Source organism: Acartia tonsa, chromosome 13 (genome assembly GCF_053477335.1).
Source record: "Acartia tonsa isolate MP-2025a chromosome 13, ASM5347733v1, whole genome shotgun sequence".
Lineage (NCBI taxonomy): Eukaryota > Metazoa > Arthropoda > Copepoda > Calanoida > Acartiidae > Acartia > Acartia tonsa.
In genome coordinates, this window is record NC_137272.1 from 34,298,976 (window position 1) to 34,304,988 (window position 6,013).

The 6,013-nt window shown below is 33.5% G+C and overlaps 1 long non-coding RNA gene across 1 annotated transcript; it reads right to left on the bottom strand.

Annotated features, from left to right (window-relative positions):
* Positions 1-1,257: 1,257 nt before the first annotated feature.
* Positions 1,258-4,421, bottom strand: LOC145304270 (uncharacterized). Its single transcript, XR_013874047.1, has 5 exons — positions 4,337-4,421; positions 3,522-3,564; positions 3,059-3,097; positions 2,243-2,293; positions 1,258-1,570 (listed from the first exon to the last, which is right to left on the bottom strand). It is a non-coding gene; the product is annotated as an uncharacterized LOC145304270 (long non-coding RNA).
* Positions 4,422-6,013: the final 1,592 nt, after the last annotated feature.

A 6,013-nucleotide genomic window follows, 5' to 3' on the forward strand; every position in this document is an offset into this window, starting at 1 on the left:
ATTTAAAGTTTATTTATTAAAATCAATAATATATTTATTGGAGAAAAAAAACATGAAACCTTGTTTTATTTTGTATGATGAAGATGGTTAAAGTAAATTACATACTAGATGCACATAACAATGGGAAAAAATATTTTGAAACTGTTAATGCAAAAAAGTTAAAAAAGTTTTAAAATTGGACCAAAAATGCCAAAGATATGGGGAAATATATCAACATATAAAAATAGCCAAAAACCTGCCGCCATTGTTTCTTTTCTTAAAACGCCAGAAATTTAATTTTAATATCTTTAACTGAAAAATTTATGAAAATTGGACTATAAACACCAAAGATATGGGTAAAAATGTAAAAAATATAAAAATAGCCAAAAACCTGCAAAAAGGCAGTCTGACCGTCATTGTTGTTTTCTTCAAATGCCGGGAAATTTGTTTTGATAACTTTAACTGAAAAAATTTTGAAAATCGGACCATAAACACCAAAGATATGAGGAAAATTTGGAAAATATAAAAAATAGCCTAAAACCTGCAAAAAGGCAGTCTGACTGTCATTGTTGTTTTCTTCAAACGACAGGAAATTTAATTTTGATATCTTTAACTGAAAAAAATTCGAAAATCGGACCATAAACACCAAAGATATGGGGGGAAATGTGAAAAATATAAAAATAGCCAAAAACCTGCAAAAAGGCAGTCTGACCGTCATTGTTGTTTTCTTCAAATGACGGGAAATTTAATTTTGATATCTTTAACTGAAAAAATTTCCAAAATCGGACCATAAACACCAAAGATATGAGGAAAATTTGAAAAATATAAAAAATAGCCTAAAACCTGCTAAAAAGCAGTCCGACCACCATTGATGTTTTATAGTTAATTGTGCTCCTTAATGATGGGAATGTTGTCAAAAAATTTCAGCTCTCTATCTTTTATAGGAGCCGAGAAAATCACGTTTCCCCCAATTCATTAATTACGGACGGACGGACGGACAGACGGACGGACAGACGGACGGACAGACGGACGGACAGACGGACAGACGGACGGGCGGACATTGTGAATTATAGAGTAGCTTCGCTACTAAAAATCTAACTTTATCCAAAAAAATTCTACTATTCATTGCTGACTTATTTCATATCCTATTATTTAGAGTAGTACTGGTAAGCTTTTTTGTCTGTTGCGAATGATCCTGCTAACCGCAGGTTTTAGGCTATCATATTTCAAATTTAAATCAGTGAATGGTTTTAGGCTATTTTTGTGCTCCCTCTCTGACAAGTCAAACACATTTTGAAAAATTAAAATTTATTATACAAATTCAAAATATTACAAGTAGGTATCAATGGCTTAAATCATATCATTAAAATTAATAAATAAATAATTCTATTGAATATATTAGATTTTTTTCAATGTGGCTCAGAACCGGTTTTAATCCAGCGGATATGAATCGGATACGGAACCATACTGGGAATTTCGTTTATAATACTTTTGGTTTGCTTCCATAAACAAAATTAGAATATTTTCTCTTGAATATTTTTCACTTTTTTCGTTCATTCTCATTTTTGCACACATCAGTAAAATTTTTCCCCTAAAAATAGAGATAAAATTATAAATAGGAAAAGCTAAATTATTAGCTCCTTGCGACTACTTGCACTTGGGGTAGATTGTTTTTACCCCAAAAACAACGAAGCGAAGCTTTCCTATTATTGTTAGGGTCAGTCCCTACTTGTAATTGGTTGATTGTAACTTAAACCTTGAAATTTATGTCATGACATTTTAGAAAAGCTTCCTACTTGTTTTATCATACAAAGAATATTTTTTTCTACTAAACTGATTAAGTTCTTTGTTTCACGGAAGTTACAAACAGCTCCCAGGATGCTATTATGATATTTCATTTTTTGATTTAAGTAACAGGTTGTCTGTGTGTCTTTCTGTCTGCATCTTAAGATCTGGCTAACCGTTGGACTGATTTGGTTCTTCAGTAAAGCTTCTTTTAATTCACGTGAAGGTCAATAATTATTTTGGGTCCCAAAAGAAATCGCACCTGGAAAAATTACCTACCCCATTTTTTTGGTTTTATATACTTAGTCTTTTCAAAACTAAATTAGCCCAACCTTAGGTGTTATAGATGCCTTTAGGGGTATACTTTAGGGGACAAGACTTAAAGGGAAATATACTTTTTACGATTTAAATCATTTTATAGACAGATGAAGGGAAAAAGATCTGTCTAAAATGAAGCTATAGGTGCTATATACAATACCTCGGATGCTTCCTTAGCTAAAGCTGCAGCCGCCGCCTTTTCTTCTGCAGCCTAAGAAAATTCAAATTTTTGTGGCAATCTAACAAAAAATAATACATAGTGGACCACAAACAAAAAAGACAACATATTTCTGATTATTTTTAGAAGCGAAGCTAATCTATAATTCACTTTCTGTCAGTCCGTAACGAAGTACCTAAGAGTTAGGGTTTAGGAGATATTAACTTTTTATTCACTTTCTTTTCTAGTGGAATGACTTCATTTCCGAAAATGATACTTCAATCAGATGTGGCTTTCCAGGAAAGGTGGATATTTTTGCTCTTATATCTTTAATTAGCGGCTACGCCACAAGAGTCCTCTAATGACATATAAAGAGTGGGGTCGGGGTGGGGTTAAAGTTGACCCCACAGTTTCAATTTTTGTTTAAAAAAGAAAGTAAGGAGAGTGGGGGAGAGGTCAATTTTTGACTATGGGCGATTTTTTTTGGAAGGGTGGTGGTATCGATTCTTCGTATTTCTAAAATGGCTTTTTATAGGTTATTTTAGGTTAGGTGATTGCCCCACAGGGTTAGGCAATTGGCACTGCAGGGTTAGAGGCCACCACAGGGGCTAGAAATAGGAGAAAAGCTACTGTGAAAAATACGAAGATCCCCCCTTAAGGTGCGTTGCCACAAAAGGGACTATACACAAACCTTACGAGGAGAAAATTTACTGTAAAGAAGAACCATATCGGTTCATTGGTTAGTGACATCCTTCGGTACAGACTGACAGAGATCCTGTTACTTTTATATAAGGATTCTAACTTTATGAATATAATCACCTTTTCCCTCGCCCTTTCTTTCCTTTGCTCACTCTTCTCCTGCAATAAAAAGAGTCAGTTTATTTTGCTAGGTTTTGAACCTTCAACTACAAAATTCAAATTCTTTTTCGGTGCGGGGTGGATGGAGTCGATCCTCCTACATTTTCCATTTTATCTTTATAATGAAGGCCAGGTCCTTTTATAGGATGTATTTTTTAGGGGCAACTTTTTTGAGAACTTAAGGGTGCCATCAACAGGAATAAGGTATAGACAATAATCAAAATTAATCTAAAATGATAAAAGGTATTTAATACGAAGCGTGGACCCCCTAAAATCAGTTACAGTTAGCCATCAATCAAAAATTTTCTAGACCTACAGATAGTTCACTTGTGAAAAAGAGCCATATCGTTCCAGTGGTTAGCGAGATCCTATGATTTAAAACAAACATTCTGTTACTTTTATGCTATGATTGTTTAAAATTTACCCTTGCTCTTTGGCGTTTATACGTCATATCCATAGCCAACATCCTAAATTAAGACACTTTGGATCATGGAAAAATAACCGAAGTAGCAGGTTTTGTCGTATTTTCACAGTAGCTTTATTCTTATTCTAGCCCCTGCTGTGCCAATTTCCTAACCCCGTGAGGCAATCATTAACATTTATTAAACCTAACCTAAAATAACCTATCAAAAGCTACTGTGAAATTACGACGAAACCTGCTACTTCGTTTACTCTCCACAATACAATAAAGAACACAGCCAAAAGCCTTTTTAATACAAAGTCAGCTTTACTATATAAAAATTTTACGGACGGAAAGAAGTACAAACGGCGAAAGATTAATTAAATTCATTTAGAGGACTTTAAAACTGTAAAAACCATTCTTTTAGCCAAAGTTAAGAGATCATTGTTGCTGATTAATAAAAAATTAACAGTGGAAACTTGTAACCAAAAGATGCATCTACATTTTATATTTGCAGTAAAATTATCCTAAAGGTGTGAAGATGACTAATTGTCTATAATTAGAATTTCGTGGATTTTACAAAAAATAGTTGGGAGATTTTTACAACTTTAATTTTTTTTACAACTTCTGTCTGTCTGAATGTTAGAGGCTATTTTTTATAAGATCTGATAGAAGTGAGTGAATTTTCAATTGTCCTAAAAATCTTTATATAGGTTTTATACATATATAAATATTCAATGAAAATCAAGAAAGTAGCGTATTTAATATCTGTAATTATAGAGTAGCTTGTATTTAAAAAAAAGAACGAATACGAAAATAATGATAAAAATGTATAATACCTGATATGTGTTTGATACCAAAGTCTGGGAACAATTAATTCAACATTTTTTGTTGTGGTGTATTAAAGAATTTTTAAACAGGTCTGGATATAAACCAGCAAATTGAATAATTGCGTGATCTTCATAATGCAATTTTTCGCAGCTCCTCCCGCCATCAGTAGACAAAAGCCCACTGAGGCCTCTAGGGGCACTTGAGGTGGGGCAAGTCGAACCCTCCATATTCTATATTTTAGTTTTAAAAAGAAAAATAAGTGGTTTTTTTTTGGGGGGGGGGGTCATTTTTATCAATGGGCAATTTATCCTCCAGAATAGCTATAAACTTCCTTAGGATCCATAAAAAAAACTACAATGTTCAGAAGTTAGCGAGATCTTTTAGAACACACAAACAGACACAGACCCCTTTTACTTTTATATAAGGAAATATGTAGCTAGTCATTTAAAGTTGGCCCTAAGGTACCTACTGTTTTTTATCCGAACTTAATAATAAGATGATTAATAGGGTGGGTCGATTTTGGAATTTCACATTAGTAGACATTGGCAAGGGTTACTGGGCCAGTATAAAAACATGTGAAACTTGAAAGAGGTTTTTTAATCCAAAAACAACGGGCGCGCGGGGGGTATAAAATGTGCCCGTCCCCCTATAAAACCAAAAATTGAAATTCCTTCAAACACAGGCATGTTGCATTTCAAAATGACTGCATTGAAATGCTGATTACAGATCTGAAAACCGTTTTGAAAAATATTGATTCAGTCAGAAATGATTTTCAAATAACCTACCAAAATGAACAATTTTGACCAAATCAGCTGCTTTTAGGTACTTAATGAGATCTTATTCGAACTAGGAGCAATATTTTTCAAAACGGTTTTCAGATTCATAATTAGCATTTCAATGCGGTCATTTTGATATGCAACATGCCTGTATTTGAAGGAATTTAAATTTTTGGTTTTATAAGGGGGTGGGCACTTTTTATACCCCCTGCGCGCCGGCAGCCATTAGAGCAAAGTAACTTTTGAAACTTGAATGGGGCTTATCATACATATATATGACTTCCACAACTTATGATAACAGTAAAATCTAAAAAAAGGGTGAAATTGGCCCACCCTAATGATTAACCCTTTGATTGCTTGACTTTTGTCTGTACCGAATAGCCATGTTTAGTCTTTGAAAAGCTTTTAACATCTAAGGAAATTGTCAACAATCCCCCCCCTCTTCCATTTAAATTCTAAAGATTTAGATTTTACTTTATTTGCTGACCAAATTGTGTTGTAAAAATTGCACTCCTATGACAACTAAAATTACCATCAACAACCAGAAGTCTCCGTTGATATATATTCCAGTGCTTTGTTGGGCATAGAAGTGGGGCTTTCTTTTTTTTTACTGACAGCGTGGTAATTTTACTTTTAATCAAGTCCGTATGGCGTGACGAATAGCCATGTATGTTGATTAAGACATGAATTATTAGACCTAATATATGGTTTATTTCTTAGTATCTTGTGGCTGATAGAATCAACCCAAAGATAGTGATTCCTAGGACAATTAGACATGTCACAAAGTAGTACCAATCAAAGATACAAAGGGATATATTTTGTTACTTAGAATTATTTTCAAATTTTGTACTTCGCTTCTATGGTTAGGGTCATACTAAGTTTTAGTTGGATTTGAATGTGTTAGCAATG